The sequence below is a fragment of the Cyprinus carpio genome, chromosome A15, assembly GCF_018340385.1.
Source record: "Cyprinus carpio isolate SPL01 chromosome A15, ASM1834038v1, whole genome shotgun sequence".
Taxonomy (NCBI): domain Eukaryota; kingdom Metazoa; phylum Chordata; class Actinopteri; order Cypriniformes; family Cyprinidae; genus Cyprinus; species Cyprinus carpio.
Genome location: NC_056586.1, coordinates 13,139,503 through 13,158,747, shown reverse-complemented (window position 1 = coordinate 13,158,747; position 19,245 = coordinate 13,139,503). Strand labels below are relative to the sequence as shown.

The 19,245-nt window shown below is 37.9% G+C and overlaps 1 pseudogene; it reads left to right on the top strand.

Moving 5' to 3' along the window:
• Positions 1-19,245, top strand: part of LOC122147779 — a 55,826-nt pseudogene that overhangs the window by 173 nt on the left and 36,408 nt on the right.

The following is a 19,245-nucleotide window of genomic DNA, read 5'->3' as shown; positions in this document are numbered from 1 at the left end:
TGTTCATGGATCCTGCATTGCTCCTGTATGTTTTCAGGGACACGTAGACTTTAAGTGTTATAAAAAAGTATTATGTTTATGAAATGAGTGCTGTAATTGTTGCTTAAAACAACTTGTCATTCAGGTGCCATTTGCGCTTGTCAGCGCAGTAAAGACTGCGAATAGCTTCAGACTGTTGCGCGGAGGAAACATGACTGTCTTCGCTGTCTCAGATTTGTTGCTCTTATTCTGTAATGTTTAGCAAGCGTAATGTAATCGTAAATTTAATATAGTCAAAGATAGAAATGTCGATACATAGATTTATGTGGTTCCAATAAAACTGTAACTCACCGGTTTCGCGTTATTTGTGCGGTTTGAAGGCTGGAAGATTATGAGTGCTTAACCTTTTCAGGTTTGCCAGAGGGACAAGGTGAAACTGCAACAAGGTGTAACTGATGCCGTTACTTTAATTCAATTCACTCACGCACAAAAAAATACAATAAAATAAATAAAATAAATTAAATCCAATCTTGAGATTTGACATAAGACCAGGATACAATAATAAGATGTTTTTTTTTTTTTTGACCCATAATAGGTTTGACAGATGTTTGCTTTTTTCAATATTCACACTGTAATTAGTTATCCATTTTTAATATCAAGGCTAGCATTAAAATGGCATCATTTGTTGATTCCAAAGGAGAAAAAGATTAAAACAGGACTAAACGGTTTATCAGTCTGTTTGTAGTAAATATCCACAGGAAAATAATTGCATATTTCAGTGTTATTTTAATAAATGGTTTAGCTTTTTTAAACAAATATGTTGCGTGATTACAGTAAGATTTTACAAGAATGACTTTTTTATATACTTGTTTAAACTGAGATGTGTTGTTCAAAAAAAAAAAAAAAAAAAACACTGATAGCCTAGTTATTACCTTTAACTGTTATAAAATAAAAATCTGTAGTGGTATTAGTTAGATAGGTACATAATGTTCTAACTGCGATTTAGCCCACTTAGTCACCATTTTTTGTTATAGTGCAGCGGTATGTTACACACTGTTGTTTTTATGATTAAAAATGTCACTCCGGGGGTGGAGTTGTTTATTCTTTCTCTACTGTTGTGTAATGTTCCGCTGGGTGTTAATAAAAAGAGTGGTGTAAGGTACTAGTTAAAAACAAATTGTTGCTGTGCCTGAAGGACTGTATCATAAAGTGCCAAGTTCATTCATCAAGCATGGTGCCACGAATGCCGTCGGGTCAGTTTCTCTCGGCAGTTTTCCACACTATTGATGCAATCGGGGATGCGTAACAATTAAGTACATGATGTGAAGATTGGATTGTAGAGATCCGCCAACCAACAAACAACCCTTTTGACTTTTTCTCAAAGCACTGAGGTAACTGTTTGAGTGATGCTTAACATGACCTGTTTAACAGAGATGAATGAACCGAGTATTGCAACATTTGATGTAGGGTATTTTGTTATCATTCGGTGTTTTGGTGGTTTCATGTACGGTGAATGACATTTACAGGCGCACACAAGGAGAGAAGAGAAGCAAATCCGTTGAGATGGTTCGATGAAATGGGTTGATGTAATGGATTGACGAAAAGGGGGTGCGACTCCCACCGCCGAGAAACCCGGCCATCCCACATTGCTGCCTGCAGAAGGCCAACCAGATGCGCCTCTCTGGGACATTGTGTGATGTGAGGTCATAATGGTGCGACAGCCAGGAGTTTAATGCCCACAGAACCGTGCTCGCATGTGCTAGTAAGATGTTTGAGATCTGTTCCCACCGCAACAGCCAAACATTACACTCTGGGACTTCCTCTCACCAAAGACCTTCCAGCAGATCTGGAGGTACGCCTACACCGCCACACTCCAGGCCAAGGCTGGAGGACCTGGACGACCTGCTGTACGCGCCGCAGCGATTTTAGAGATTTAGAAGACTTAGAGGAGCAATGTGTATGAAGATCTTGAAACTGATCCAGGCGTCCGAAGAGAACGACAACGGATGTGAACATGAAAGAAAACAGCACAGAGGATGACGATGACCACAGGATCAAGTACCTTAAGAGCGCATTTAGTCTAAAAAGCATTCCATACAGGACGGAGGCCATTCGACATCGCTTGGCACTGGTCAGCATGGGCGGATAAGAGATCTTCAGCGTCTGCTCGCCAATGGGGTCTTTCAACCGTCAGCCCGAACTAGAGCGAGCTGTAGAGGGCCTGATGAGAGGGGGGGGGACAGGTCCGTCCCCCAAAACAAAACATGCCCCAGGGTGTTCTCAAACAACCATGGTAACTCATCATCATTGCTAGATAAAATCAAGACTGAGATGATGCAGGTAGACGAGGACTACCTACATTGAAGGCGGCTTCCCCAGGATTGGGGAGGGTGGGAAAGTGACTCCAGGCAGCACCGGGACACTCCTGGAAACCCCATCCAGAAGGTAGCGTACATCACCAGCTGCCCGCGAGCTCCACCTCGTGCCGATAGTTCTGGCTGTTCCCAAGGCGAGAAAACACTCAAGTGGGTCTGGTCAATATGGCCAGTCTGGCTGATAGACATTTCACTTCACTGTGCTCTATCCCCGTCCAACCCATAAGAGTGAAAGCATGCTGCCCTTGCCTGTGTCCATGGCCTCGTCGCTACATGTGCCGTCCTCCCTGGCCATGTCGATGGATTTCAGTGCCTATGGGGGGCTCTTCCATCAGAGCTTGATTCAGAGGGAGTTCTTAAGCAAGCTCGGGGATTTCACAGCGAATGTGAAACATGAGGTCCAAGCCCAGAAAGAAAGATGTGAGGTGTGTGATATGGAGTTGCCTGATAGTGAAGCAGCTGAACAACACAGGTGAGTGAAATATTTGAGACTTTCCTTTTGGTTTATGTTTATTAATTATAAGAATAGAACCCAAAAATGAAATTTTTGTCATCATTTATTCACCTGAACGACTTTCTTTCTTTGGTTCTGTAAACCACAAATAAAGAAATTTAGTAGAATGTTCATGCTGCTCTTTTCCACAGGGCTCTATGCTTACTTTTCTTTTTAGGAGCACAGACCAAAAAATTAGCCTTCCCATTATGAGGTGATTTTTGACTCCTTAAAGTGATTTATAGTTTTTGGTTTTTATTATTTTTATTTAACCTTTGGATTTTTTTTTTCTTTATTGAAAGTATGTCATCTCTTATGACATTAAATTCATTTTTTTTTCACAATTTCTATTTAAAACAATAGGAAAAAGAAGAACAAGTTTCAGATCAAAATGAAATCAGTATTAACAAAATTAAATTCTACAGAGCTGGCACAGGTGAACACAAAATTTGCATGTAGGTATATTATTTACAGACATGAGGCTCAGAGGTGGCATTAGTGCAAAATAAATTCATAAATTCATGTAGAGGTTATGATTTAAATATACAATTTTGAATATGAAAATATTAAATGATTTAAAATAATGGGAAATGATACTTTAAACATTAAACTAAAACTGCCCATAGGTGGTGGCAAGTCACTGATTTTATCACTGACTCATTCATTTAGTTGATTCATTCAAACGGCTGATTCATTCAGACACATGACTCATTTACAGATTTGTTTTAAAATGAATGTTCATTCATAAATGAACACACAGCTGTGTTTGTTTGGAAGGTTGTGCATTATAATCAAACGATTCTCTCTTTATACTGCACAGTAAATCTCTTATTTACACTGTGTCTACTTTTTTTTGTTATAATGAGAGAATCATGAGCTTGCATAGTTCAGCACTGAATAAAACTCCAGTGTTTTGAGCAGTGAGTGGACTGACTGGATTCTGAATAACATTGTGTTTAAGGAATCAACAAATATGTCTGTGATACTGTACATTACTCAACGAAAAATCATGTTGTAAGTAGAAACCTTTGAAGCTCCCCTGAGGTCAAACACAAATATGCTGATCGGGGCAGTTGCACTGGTGCTCGCACTGTAGAGCCCTGTTCCATAGAATCAAATGATGACAAAAAAATGATGAAAAGCAAAATAAAATCCATTGAAAATTAACATATTTAAATTCTGTGCATCACAATCAATCACAAGGCACTTGGGAACCAGTGGCGTTTGGTGTCATTGAGATGAATATATGTATTGAATATGTTAAAACTGAGCAAAATTTTGGTCTTTTCATTGTATAGTTCCAGAAGATTTGAAATATAGTACAGGAATCGTCTTGATACAGAATGCATTTTTGCATTGAAAAATGCACATCGCAAGCAATGGAATGAAAATAAAACGCAATATTTCGAGACACATTGTTTAAAAAATGTAACATGTGTGAAACATTGCAAAAGATGCGATCGCAAAACACGTAAACAGATTTTTTATATTCCTTTTTGGTCTCGTGAACTTTCTAATTAAATGAACGTCCTCAGGCTTGTGAGAGGCAGCGCAGAGTAGGTTAGAAACATCTGCCAGCTCTACACACCAAGCCTTTATTCATTTGTGGAAGGACAAGGTCTTCCTGTGCAGAAAATAAGGGCTGCTTAGTGCAGCTTGACCCTGGCCTTCCCTCCATAACCTCTGGCTCAACACTGTCAAAATGATCAGCCAGGAGCAGCTTGTGCTCAGATCGAAAGATGGATTCAGAAGCACTTTATTTTAAGCTCAAACTACCAATAAATATTCATAAAATCCGGCATGTTTGTGCATGTTTGTTTTCGCACAGAATGTCCTCACACTTTCACTTGGTGGGCACCCAACTGGTGTCACGCCATGTCAAACTAAAATATTTATTGCTGTAGTTGGACATATGAAATCCATTTTTTCGGCCAACCAAAGGCCATCATTATTTCAGTTTTATTGGTTTGGGTTTTGACTGATGGCCATGCATTTAAAACTTGGACTCTCAAACAGTAGGTTGAGCTTTATCTGTATTTATGGAAGATAACCCCACATTGCTCTCCTTAGTCTCTGTGGTAAGATGGTCTGATAGTGACTTTAGCCTTCTGTCAGATACAGATAAAGTGGCCACACGTTGTGTGTATTGCGGCACACACTGATACTCTTTCATTAGCATTCGCCACAAATGCTGAACCCCAGTGACACCGACCTGGGTTTCCTGTCTGAACCCATGCTATCAGGTGTTCTCCGTTCCAGTGTGGCACTAAAACACATAATGCTTTTTTTTTTTTTTGGTCTGATCTAATAAAGACATAATGTACATTTTTAGTTGGTAAGCATTGTTTTTTAAATTAAATGAATTCATGAAATTCATTTTGATATTTAAGTTGGGACAATTAAAAAGGAAAAGAAAAAAACTAGTAATAAAAAATATGGCATAAAATTGTATTATTATTTCTTACAGTAACAAAATTTTAACAAAAATTTTTTATGTTTATTAATATTTGAAAACATTTTGTCTGCCAAATCAACCAAATCCAGACAGTAGGTCAGTTAGATTAAGCAGTCAACTAATATTTGTTCATAAACTCAACTTGCCCTCTTTCTGGTCTGTGAACAGTGACAGATGTTAAGATCCGTGATATCTGTCTGCACACAGGACAATATAAAAAGCCCTGGGGCCCCATGGGGTCATTGTGGTCATGGTGAGGAGGTGACCCAATACCAATAATAGTTTAAACTTTTTGTACTTTTGCCCCAATTGCGAGAGGCCCTCAAAGTCGTGAATCTTAACCCAAATGCACCCGCCAAATCATTCCCCAGTCCTCTGGAACAACTTTAAGGCACAAAACATCCATTTGGAATAAAATGCCAGTAGCAATAGACAAACATCACAACAGTCATGCAAAACACACACTCATCTGGATTAAGACTTCTGCGAGCCGCTGTGCTGGTCTCGGTCCTGTCATGCATGTCATTTCTGTCCCGCGCGTTGTCGAGCCGAGGAACTGGGCTGCTTTCCACTGAGTGGATTTAATCTGCCGCTGATGTGTACTCACAATCCACCGCGGGCAGCACAGAGAGACGACTGGATGCGTGCAGGGGTCTCTGGGGGACACAGATCAGCTCCAGTGCTTAGAATCCCTGGAAGCGGGAGATCTAGAGCACTCACATAGGCCCCGCCGCTCACGGCTCTCAGTTAGATCTTTTGTTATAGAGCAAACATAGATGAGATTGAGAGACAGAGAGAGGGTCAAGAAAGACAGAGAGAAAATACACGAGCTTAATTAGAGCTACTTCCTGTGAGCTTGCAAAGCTGTATATATAAAATTACTTCACTGTATAAGATGGCAAAGAAGCTGAATTTTTAGGGCAGCCAGTACAGTCTTCAGTGTCACATGATGCCTGTCAGAAAATCAGTGTCTATTATGCTTATTTGTCTGCTCAAGAGACATTTCTATATTATTAGCAATGGTGGACAACAGTTGTGCTGCTTAAATATTTTGTGCAAACTATGACCACAAGGCATTCAAAAAGTTTGGAGTAAGATTAAAATGATAATTTTCCACTTTTATTCAGCAGAAGGATGCATTAGATTGTGACAACTAAATGCATTATGATGTTTACAAAAAGATATATATTTGAAATAAAAATGCTGTTTCTTTGGCACTTCTGTAATATTCCATTGTTCTATATAAGTTTTTAGACAGGAGTTATGAAAATGAGGGCTGTGAGGGATAGAAGAACAGTGCAGTCTGTGGACTGGACAGGTGTTTAACAACATTACAAATGTAAAAAATAAATAAAATCCACCATTTCAACTTAAAACCTAAGTTCAGCTGCCTGTTAAACATGTTTAAATATAATCAACGTTGAGTACAAGTCATTTCAACTTAAATGACATTAGACATTTATACTTACATTAAACATGTTTAAGTTTTTCTATATAAGTTACTCAACTTATTTTGATGAACCTATAGTAATGTACAACAATCAATAAGTTCTATTGGATGACTGAATCCTATAATCTTTTAAAAAAAACGCGTACCAGTGCAGCTGTCTTTCTGAGAAGAAAGAATGTATATAATCTATCAGCATAATCAGCAATGATTTCTGAAGGCGGCCTTTCCCATTCAGCTGAAAACTGGATGAACTGGTGCTTTAAATTCATCTTTGATCACAGGAATCAATTACATTTTCGCGAAGCCATGGTTTAAAACATGGCACTGTTTTTCCCGATCAAACCTAAATCAGTGAGCACATTGATCACCCCCACATTAATGAACATAAAAAAAATTCGTACGAAAAGATCACTTGCCAACCCAAACTTTTTGAATGATAGTGGTACATAGAGCCGTTCATTTAAAGTTAATGTTAGAACTGAAGAATAATCAGTGTTATTCGATATTGGGCCAGGGCCATGCTTCAGAGCTCGGCGATCTTTTGTCTTTCTCAAACTGGTTATCTTTCATGAGATCTTTTGTTTATTCAGCCTCATCCTTGGCCAGTTGGATCGAGTCTCGCTCAATGGTTAACTGCACCAACAGCACAGACCCTAATTACATAACCAGTAGGTCTCCTGAAGGAGGACACTGTATATGCCCACTTCTGTTAGCACAGGAAGTTTGGTGGAACCTGATTGAGATTATCATAGATAATGCACGGCCATTGTATGCTTGTTGATGTAAACTATGGGTGGTGTGGACGATCTGAGAGACTTCTAATAGATAAAAAACCATGAGAATGGATCAATAAGTAGTGAAGTAATTTTGCGGGAAAACAGCCAATCTCAACCTTTAAAGCACACGAGTGTTGTCTGGAGTTAATGGGCCTAATACAGTATTTCATCATCAAGTCATGATTATTTTATTTTTTACTTGAATAAATGTAACTGTAGTTAATTTAAAATTAGAGTAATAAAACACTTTTTGTAGTGTATGTGTAAACTACAAAAAGTGGAGATTTACATTTCTGATCTATATTTGAATCCATTTTTATTTTAAATCCTATTTTAGTTTTTAGTTTTCCAGTAATTCGTTTTATAGGGCCCTTCCAAAATCCAAAACACAATACAATACAATATAATATAATATCTGAACTATCTTAAAGATTTAGCTGTAATGTTTATTTTAGTTTATATAATGCATTTAGTGTTTTTTTAAAAAAAAAAACTATTTATATAATGCAGTTAGTGTTATAAAAAATAAACCTCTCAGATTTGTTAGATTAAAGTATTATGTATTAAATGAACTATTTTATATTAGATTTGTAAAGATAGCTCCTAGTGATAGATCATTAATTTACGGAATGATTCTGCGTGGAATGTTTATAATGATGTAGAACAAAGGGTGGAAAGGGCCAAAGAACACACATTGAGCCCATTAATGGATAAGCCCAGCATCCGGTCCGGAAAATGTCAGGATATGTTTTGAGAGAGCATTTGGGCTGGTCAAGCTTCATTAGCGGCTTCAAAGCCCTTCCGGTTCCACAAGAGACTATGGCCCGACCCAGTGATCTTTAAACTTCTGGTCATCTCCGCGCACCTCTGGACAATCCAGTTGGTCAAGACTTTAAGGCCCACTCTAGTATTTTTTCACCCCAAAGCCTGCTAATCAGGCAAAGACAAGGACTCACATTAGCAGCCCCTATCATGGCTATACAGGTCAACTCGTTTTAGTGGTCAGGTCAAACTTCTGACCCTTCTGGCGACCTTTGAGGTGTTTTTTTCTTCTCTCTCGCAGGGTTGTTACTTGTGTCTTTCACCGTCACCTCTTGGGAATTGTGTGTTTGTGGGTGTGCGCCACTGTTTTCATAGGCTCTGGCCCGTAGCTTTGGGGGTTGGTGACTTTATTGATTGGCGAGCTCTGAGATTCAGGACTTTGAAAAAGCAACACGTGACTTTAGTCACAGTTCGCTAAACTGCTAGCGTACTATGCCAAAATACAAACAATCAGTCTAGACCCTTTTGATTTTGTTGGCTCAGCCACATGTTGTGCTTTCTGTTTCACTGGTAACCAACGCACAACTCCTGATAAATTTAAAAGGTTAGTTGTAATCTTTGGATGATGAAACTGTAGCCTGCATTTCCACACTAAACCATCCAGTAATGTGAGTCTTGTGCCAGAGGCTCTGGTTGGCTCACTGAGAAAAAAAGAGTCCAGCTCGTTTCCATAGAATGTGTTTCTGTTGTAGGTACTCTACTAAGCTACTCCCTCATCATAGTGTATATAAAGCTTGAAGAAGAAGATGCAGAGATACACAGTATTTGTGGCTAATTTGGGCTTTGAAGTCATTCTTTGTCTTGACAAAGAACAAGATATCAAGAAATGAATGATGACCATTTAAATGTAACATCTCTAAAAATCAAGTCAGTTCAATGTTTTGGTATTTACACAGAATTTTAATAGTTACATTGTCAGAAATAATTTTATTAATTAGTATTTTTAGAGGGCTTGTTTACCAGTAAAATGTCTAAAAATCTTAAAAAGGTTAATTTTCTTGAAGCAAATTTACATACGATTACGACTGTTTTAAAAGCTGTTCAATTCACTTCTTTTTTTCTTTCCCAATGGGCCATTTTTTTAATTTGTTTAAAGTATAAATCATAATTAAAATGTAGATTTAACTTTGAATTGAAGATATATAGTCTTTTAAAATAAAGAGTAGATAGATAGATAGATCGATAGATAGATAGAGATAGATAGCTAGATAGATAGATGGATGTTGTAATGAATAACTCATGTAAAAATGATAGCATGTGATAGATAATTCATTGTACCTGAGTGAACCCCCACAATGTAATATTTGATGTGTAAACGTGTTAGAAAAAATATCAAGATAAAGGTCAACGATTCCAGGTTACTATCAAGGCCACTGAATCAAATCTCAGGGGTGCATTGTGTAACAAAATGACTGGTTAACTGTAGGCCTGCCATGGTGCTTGTTTGTGTAGTGTCACCCTTGACCTTGAGTAAAGCACATAAACCTTACCTGGAATCTGAGTTTAATAGGAATAATAATATTTGTGAGAGGCTGTGAGTTATGGTAGCCCACTGAGTATCTACATTTTCAGTACAAAATAATCATCCATGGCAACAGTCACACTGTTGTTACACCATGTTTCCAGACAAACATTTGGCACTTTTCCAACCTGCACAACAAGCGTCTGAAGCTTTCTGAGGACAGAACTCTGTGAAATTACCAATTGGCAAATATTTCAATAGGCCTTCAGGGAAACACAGTCAGCTGTGAGGATGTACTCGTGCTGTCAAGTAATGGCACTGCCCTCACTCACACAATGCCCATCAGGTCACTGAGCATCCGCTGCAAGCGGGTAAATTAAACACTTCCCAATTTGCAGAGGATCATTTCCTGTTTCTTTTGTCTAGCCTTGTGAGGAAAAAATGTCAGTGTACCCACTGCCCAAACTTGGTTTTAATAATATATATGCTGCCTGTGACAATTTGTTTTGAATTTTTAATGGTATTTAAGGAAATTTTATTATAACTTATGTTTTTAGCAAACCCAATTGAAAAGTATTAAACATCTGTGTGCAACTTATGTCTCCTTGTGTGTGTTACAGACATGGATGACACCTTTAATCATGTGACTTGTTGAATAGAGGTTTTGCTACTACTTTTCTATGTGATTTAGACAGAATTTGTGACTGTTGGATGATATAGGAATAGTTCACTCAAAAAAAATAAAAAATAAATAAAATAAATAAATTGTCTGACAGTGAATGGGTGTCGTCAGAATGAGAGTCAAAAGAGCTGCTAAAAAACATCACAGTTTTGGATGTAGAGGACAACAGGGGATGGATTTAATTTATTTATTTATTTTCACTGGAGGAAGCGTTATTCATGTATATATGGACTTGAATTTTGGCTAGAAGCGACACAGTTTAAAGTTAAGTTAAAACACACAGTATTTCATTTCACTTCGGATGTTAGTTGATGGAACTGGAGTTGTGTGATCCCGATATAGACTTAACTTCTGAATTATTGTTGACTGTTTTTATCTCTCAGCTCTTTTGATTCTCATTCTGACGGCACCCCATTCACTGCAGAGCAATCCATTGATGAGCAAAGTTATGTAATGTTAAATTTCTCCAAATCTGTTTCAATGAAGAAACAAACTCTTATTCATCTTGGATAGTCTGAAGGTGATTATATTTTCAGCAAATTTTCATTTTTGGAAGTGAACGGTTTCTTCAATGATACCGTAAATAATGTGACTTGTAGAGCTGTGCTAATTGGACTTAAAATTTTTAGACTGCCATTTACTTCATACAACTTACAAATGTAATTATTTTCAAATAGAAAGTACATTACTGTTGCCATATTTTTAGATTTGTACCGTGTGTAATGTAATACCTGCTCTTTTCAGTTCCTTTCAAGTTCCCATTGCACATAAAATATGATCATTTGTGTACGGTTCCAGTTGCCGTATCTTGATAATGGACATTTGTTGTGGTTTTGTGTGAAGTGTTTCTATTTTCTCATTCATGCATCATACGGTTTTATCACACTGCTTTAGGGAAGACTTCCCCTTTTAAAGCCGCCTCATTGGTAATTTGGGCAGTGCTCTAGTATCCGATTGCACACATCCGCCCCGTGAATTGCTCTATCAGTGGGAAAGGTACTCTAGCAGCTCAGCTCTGGCCTGCCATTAATCAAAGCCACGTCCCAGTGGCGCACTCCAGAAACACAAGCGCTTACCCTGTCTTAAACAGACAGCTCGACAATTTGTCTCCTTAGAGAAAGTCGACATTTTAATGCCTGCATTTTAATAGGAATGTATAACAGCGGCCTGTAGAGACAAATGGACCATCATCTTTACAGATTGGTTTTGTTCTCCTCTAACCTCGTTGATGAACTGTTTCCATTCAGGGCCAGGTGTCCCTGAAATTTACCAGAAGATTAAGTTTTAACATGACATGCTTTCAGAAGTTCAGTTTCCATGTATAATGATTGATTTAATGTTAATATGACTTCAGGATTATTTAATATTCTTTGTTACTGTCCGTATCCGTATATCACTGTCAGATACTGGAGCTCAGAGACGTGCACAGACATTTTGAGGGGCAGGGGCTCAAGTGGGAAAAAAGGCACTTCTTATATTTCTTTTTTCTTTTTTTCTAAACAAAACGTTAAATATTATTAACACCAACTCTGACTTACTTATCAATTTATTTTAATTCCCTCACAATAATTCCCAATTGTTTCATGTTGTTTCCTTTTTCAACAGATGTCTACAAAATAATCAGTTCACAATGTTGTTATAATTACACTTACTGTAACATGCACGCACACACACACACACACACACACACACACACACACACACACACACACACACACACACACACACACACACACACACACTCAAACTGATGGGCTGTTAAGATCTGTCAGCATACAACATACTAATAAAATGGATAGTTTTTAAATGAGGAGCCTGAGATCAAAATTATGAAGTTATTAAGGCAGGACACTTCATGTACTGTTCAGTTTTGAGAATTTGGTCTATTTTGCTTTCGTGTTTTCTTTTGCTCTAATGGAAAGGAAATTTCCAAAATACACATTAAGGTGTTTGTTTTAAAGGGGTCATATGATGCTACATGCACTTTTACAAGTAGTTTGAACTGAAATGTCTTGGCAGTGTGTGTACAAAACCACCCTATAATGATAAAAATCCACCCAGTGCTTTTTTTTTTTTTTTTAATCTACTAATATCTTTACCCCTTTCTCAAATCGAGCCGATCTCAGATGCCTGTCTGTGTGACATCACAAAAAACCTGAGGCCCCTCCCACAATAGTTTGATTGACAGTAGCGTTTCAGCACAGACTGGACTGGCATCTTACCGCTATTGTTTAATTTATATTGTTTCGTTTATATCGGTCCGCTATTGTTCCACCGCTGGAGCAGATGCAGACAAGAATGATTCCTAAGCGACTGAATCAAGTCACCTTTATTTATATAGTGCTTTTAACAATACAGATTGTGTCAAAGCACTTTACAGTATTAAATAGGAAAATAGTGTGTCAATAATGCAAAATGACAATAGTAAACAATCAATTTTCAGTTAAAGGCAGTTCATCATTGAATTCAGTGATGTCATCATCAAGCTCAGTACAGTTTAAATAGTATCTGTGCAATCAAGTCGACGATATCGCTGGATATTAAGTGTCCCCAACTAAGCAAGGCACAGGTGACAGCAACAAGAAACCAAAACTCCATCTGTGACAGAATGGAGAAAAAACCTTGGGAGAAACCAGGTTCAGTCGGGGGGGGCAGTTCTCCTTTGGCTAGACGAAACCAGCAGTTCAATTCCAGGCTGCAGCAAAGTCACATTGTGCAGAGGACTCAACTTGTTCTTGTGGTCTTGTCCCAGTGTGGCCATCTAGTAGACAAGGTCTTTACAGGGGATCTGTCTCTGGGGCTCTAGTTGTCCTGGTCTCCGCTGACATTCAGTGCTGTCGAGGTTATCTTTAGGTGCTTATCCACCATCTGGGCTGGATACGTACTGGATCTGGGTGACTGCAGTGACCAAATGATCTGTATACAGACTAGATCTGGTGGCCACAGTGACCTCTGAATAAGAAAGAAACAGACTAATATTAGCATAGAAAGTTCCGGTTGTCCTAATTAATGCAGCCTAAAAATCCTTTAACGGATTTGAATATTAGAAATGTGTTATGTGTAAGCCAGGTTAAAGAGCTGGGTCTTTAATCTAGATTTAAACTGATAGAGTGTGTCTGCCTCCCGAACAATGTTAGGTAGGTTATTCAAGAGTTTTGGCACTAAATAGGAAAAGGATCTGCCGCCCACAGTTGATTTGGAAATTCTAGGTATTATCAAATTGCCAAAGTATTGAGAACGCAGCAGACATGGAGGAGTATAATGCAGTAAGAGCTTGTTCAAATACTGAGGTACTAAACCACTCAGGGCTTTATAAGTAATAAGCAACGATGTTTAATAGCGAGCCAGTGCAGTGTTGACAGAACCAGGCTAATATGGTCATACTTCCTGGTTATAGTAAGAACTCCAGCTGCTGCATTTTGGACCAGCTGGAGTTTGTTTATTAAGCGTGCAGGACAACCACCCAATAAAGCATTACAATAAACTAACCTTGAGGTCATGAAACCATTAATTAATGTTTCTGCATTTGACATTGAGGGCATAGGTTGTAATTTAGATATATTTTTGAGATGGAAAAATAAAGTTTTACAAATGCTAGAAACTTAGCTTTTAAAAAGAAAGATTGCTTTCAAATAGCACACTTAGGTTCCTAACTGATGACGAAGAATTAACAGAGCAGCCATCGAGTCTTAGACTAAATACAAGATTCAGGTGTTCTGTTGTTGGCTGTAATAATGAACATAGCAGTCGTCATTTACTCCTGACATCTCAGCCACTGAAGACTCAATGGATTACATTCATTTTTGAAGGGAATGTGCCCCCGATCTACATAAATAAAAACTACATAAAAAAAGTTTCACAATGAATGCGGCTAAAGTAAACAGTGTCTCTGAGAGCAGCTCAAAAGAGAGAGGGGCGGGGTCAGCAGAGATTATTTTACATTTAAAGGAAAAAAAATGCTACAAAAACGACTAGCTCTAAAAAGAGCTGTTTTTTACAGGGTAAAAAAAAAGAGTTTTTAACACTACCATTGAGAAATTTTAACCAAACTATGTTACGGACTTTTCATTAAGACCCTAAAGAATCATATCAACTTGTGGAAAATGGGCATCCGTTGACCCATTTAAGCCTACTACCCTCGTCTGTTTGCTTCTGTAGATTTTTTTCTAAGTTAACCAAAACAAACTAGCTGCATATTTAAACATAACATTTCAAGGGAAAAATACTCTTGATGTAAGTAATTAACTAATAACTGGGGAAGTTCTGTGGTGATATGCTTATATATTTGTGTTTGTCCTGTTCATCTGCAATGCCTTGTGTCAAATGTATGCAAATTAGCTAATTTTAATTACTTAATGCCTGATTTGCATATCAATGTAGTGATTCTGATGACGTTCATTTTATTGTATTCAACTGTCATTTCTCCTTTAAGTTAGCCTGTATGCCCATGATATATTGCCTTAGCTAAATTTTAGCTAACTTATTACATGGTAGCTCATTAGTCATGGATGTTAGCACGACAAATTAACTATAATTTGCCTTTTGTATTTTGGATAATTAGCTGTAAATTCGAGGCACAGTCCGCTTAGTCTTTTGTTTCATCACCCACTCACCTCCAAACCAAGATAAACACAACTGGATAGGGAGGGAGGGCCTTCACTTCTGCAGCTCTCTGCCTGTCAGTGATGTGCATGTGCCGATCAATGTGTTCTACACTGCTGTGCTGTGTGGAGACACAGAGGGGAGAAAGTCATCAACAGAGTCTCACACAATTCCTGACCCGACGACCTGATATTTTTAGAATTATTTTTTTTTGCTTGACAGGGAAAGCTGTGCGCAAACAGAAACATACACAAGCACACATAATACATATATTAATTTATATATATAAAAAAAGGGCACTTTCTCTCAAGGAAGAAAAAGGGGCAGGTGCTTAAGTCCCCTTTGATGTCTATGTGTGCACGTGCCTGCTGGAGCTCAAACTAGGGCTATATAAATAATGTAGTGAATTGTCATGATATTTTATGTCTGTGTCTATTTGGATTTGCTTTGACAATGACAGTTGTTTTGACTGGGATCGAGATGAGTAGTATTGATTTTCCTCTCATTGTTCCCTTTTACCAGGTATTTCTCCAACGTCTCAGATCAGTGTTGTTCAATCTTTTCGTGTCTTTCAAGTGGACAGAGGGAATAAGATTAAAAGGAGGTTTCTGAAAGGTGTGCTCTTGTTACGGAGCAAACCAAACTGCTAAACAGGTTTAAACGATACATAAATTAATATTAGCTACTCACAATGAATTTTTTAGATGAAAAGTAAATATTCAATTATGGATTATCCTAAGCATTCATATCATAAAGTAAGCTGTTTGTAGTAGGGACATGCAAACCTGACTAGTTGGTGGTAGCTGGTGGGTGTACTGTACTATTCTTTCTTAAAGAGAAAATTCTGTCATAATTTACTCACCTTCACCAAACCTACAACCTTCTTGTAAAAAGTTAACACAAAATAAGATATATATATATTATCTTCTGTGTTCCACAGAAGAAAGAAAAGTTGTGCAAGTTTAGAGCAACAGAGTAAATGATGACAGAATTTTGGGTGAACTGTCCCTTTAAGGACATCCATCAGACCAAATCAGATATTTTTTTACTTAAGGATGTTCACACAGCATACATTAAAATAACTGCTGGATGAAATAAATCACAGCTTGATTTGAAAAATTAAGTTGTTTTTAAATTAAGAAATGTTGAAAATTAAAAACACAGCGCTCATGGCGCGATACAATGAAAAACAACATTCAGACCTTAAAAAAATGCAAAAGTGCATTTTGGTAGGGTATGACAATAATTGTCTTGCAATCATGACAAAAGAGGTGTTTTGATGGATATGGAGCCAGTGCTTTAAATTGGATGAAGCAAAGCATATTGGCTAGCATGCTAATTAAAACCCACTAGAGTAGTTTGCATCTTTAAATACATCTTTTTAAAAGCAGCATTCTTATGCTATATAAAAGCAAACAAAGGGAATAATCTAGATAAACACACTAGTAAACCACAAAAATCTAAAGCCTGTTTCATTGAAAAATAACCTCACCCACTCCTGAGAGCAAAATGCATATCATATTTGCATGACTTTTAACATTTTTACAGATGTGTATTATACCTGTGACCATGTCAGTTATGCACTGAGGAACGTCTTAAATGCATTAAACAGCACAAATATATTCACTGTTTGCCGTGGTGAAGATCGATTTGTTCCATGTCCGACATTAAGGGCTGCTTTAAGAATAGCATGCACATCAAATTATCTTGACTCATTGAACCTGGGTCAAATTAGTGAGATTAGGTGAACTTAAATTGTCATTTATGGAACCCCTTTAGCCCCAATTGATTTGTTAGGTTATTTGAAGTCAGGTTTGGACTTGCACACTTTATAAATCAGGCCTCAGGTAGTCGACCATCTGCATTAATGTGGTACTGTTAAAAAGCTGTGTCCTTATTGTACAGTGTATCAAAAGCTTAGCTGCACAATAATATAAAATGTAATTTTCGAGCCACAAGGTAGCCATCCGTTAAGATAGCACTAGTATTTTTCCAGTAAACACACAAATCTGTAGATAACGTCTTTTGGCTGCCGACAGCGGGTGCTCAGTGTGTCCACTGCGGTTGAGTGGATATTGTTTATGGGAGGCTGGGCTCTGTCAGGCGGGTCTATTTCAGACCCTGTGTTGTGGCTGCAAAGGGGTACGACACAGCAGATGCTACAGATTGTGAAATGCAGATGACGCATGGCTGTCTGCGCCCATCAACCTGAATTGGCACATGGACCTGATCAAACATCTTTGGTCAAAAAAAAAATGACTGTATACCTGAGGGTGTTTGACACCGCCCTCTTTGAATTCGAATAGAAAGCTAATTCGGCTTCCATTACTCTGATTGATCTTTAACAGAATGTCCTGGTATTAAATATTTTGCCACGACCGTTCCTGGGGGCGTCACAGGTAGCGAGAGTTTTGCTTTAATAGCTTTTTTTTCAAGGTGAAAATAATATGCCCCTGTTTCATAATGAGCCCGTGCAATGTCTGGCAGCGCCCCCGGTTGCAGAGCAGTGATAATTAAGGGCTCTATAGCAGGAATAAAGGTTACGTCTGCAGCGGGTTCGCTTTTGATTGCTCGTTGATGCAGCGCACCTGCCGCCAACGGTTCGTCTGTGTGTGTGTGGCTGGAATTCACATGAAATGGAATTCGGGCGAGAGAAGGGAAGGAACAGGAGTGGGCTGGGGGACGAGTCGTTGATATGTACAGACGCGTGACTCAGTTAAACTACTACCAAACTGCCGGGGTAATTTCAGGAGGCATTTAATCTGTTTTTAATTAAAACTAATATTTAGAGCGAGAGGACCGATTTTAAAAGGACAATTGGCATGTTTAACTTTGATGTGATTTTAAGCCTTATGGTTTACTCACGGCTGTAGCTACTTCATTGAAATGGTGTGTTTATATTTGTACTGGTACTTTGTGTACCCTTTCTCTGTTTAATTTTGTGATAAAAACAAAGCCATAAATGTTTTCTCTCACTCAAAGCCACCGGGTCACTATGTCTGGATGGTAAATATTTCATAGCGCTGGCTGAAGCTAGTTCCGTTCCGAATGCTGGTTTTATAGGTGAAGTTGCGTTTTTCTTGATCCAGGTCTAGGTTTATTTTAAGCATCAGATTGATGATGGCATATGCTATTGTCGGTCTTCATTCACAGAGCTTTTGCTGTATTAAGCCTCATTGATTCAGACCTGCTTGATGAATATTTCGAGTTTTTGGAGCCTGAAGTCTTTGAAAGTATGTGCCCCTAAACTACTTTCACAGCACCCTGTCGAGAGTATCATCGCAAAATAAACTATGAGCCACATGAGCGCGCAGGGGTGTGTTAAAATATCAAGCGTGGATTTATGAAGAGCTGCATTTCTAACATAAAAGTGTTTTTTTTTTTTTTTAAGTTATTTTTTACTTAAAGTGAATAGTTTATTTAACTAATAATGCTTTTCTTGTGGCTTTCCGCTGTACACACATGGAATGTTTTGGAGAATGTTGCATCGGGCCTTCATTCGAATAATTCAAGCTGTGCTGTCAATAAACGCACCATAAAAGTAATCCGGAGAAGACTTCTCGTTGCACTATACTATATTACTCCTGCAAACAGTCTTCTGGAATTTATATGGCACTGAAAATTTCCTCTTTGCAACTGCATGGTCTGTAAAATAAATATAATGAACTATGCCAAAAAGCATTTTAAAAAGTTTCAAGCATGTTTTATATTACCTAAAAAAACCAAACATAATTAAAGGGATAGTTCACCCAAGAAATGAAAAATTTCTGTCATTAATTACTCACCCTCATGCATACGTAGTACTCCTTGTGAACGCGCGTTGGTTATTTTTTGTTTTCTTTGTGCACAAAACATGTTTCTCATAGCTTTATAAAATGTTACGGTTGAACCACTGGATGTCACAAATGGACTATTTTAATAATGCCCTTAATACCTTTGCTGGGTCTTGAACCGTGTGTAGTTATGTTGCTGTCTATGCAGGCTATGGCAGAAAGCTCTCGGATTTTTCCTTTAAAAAAATCTTAATTGTGTTCCGAATATTAGCGAAGGATCTTACAGGTTTGGAACGACAAGAGAGGGTGAGGAATTAATGACAGAATTGTAATTTTTGGGCGAACTATCCTTTTAACCTAACCTCACGCACATTAA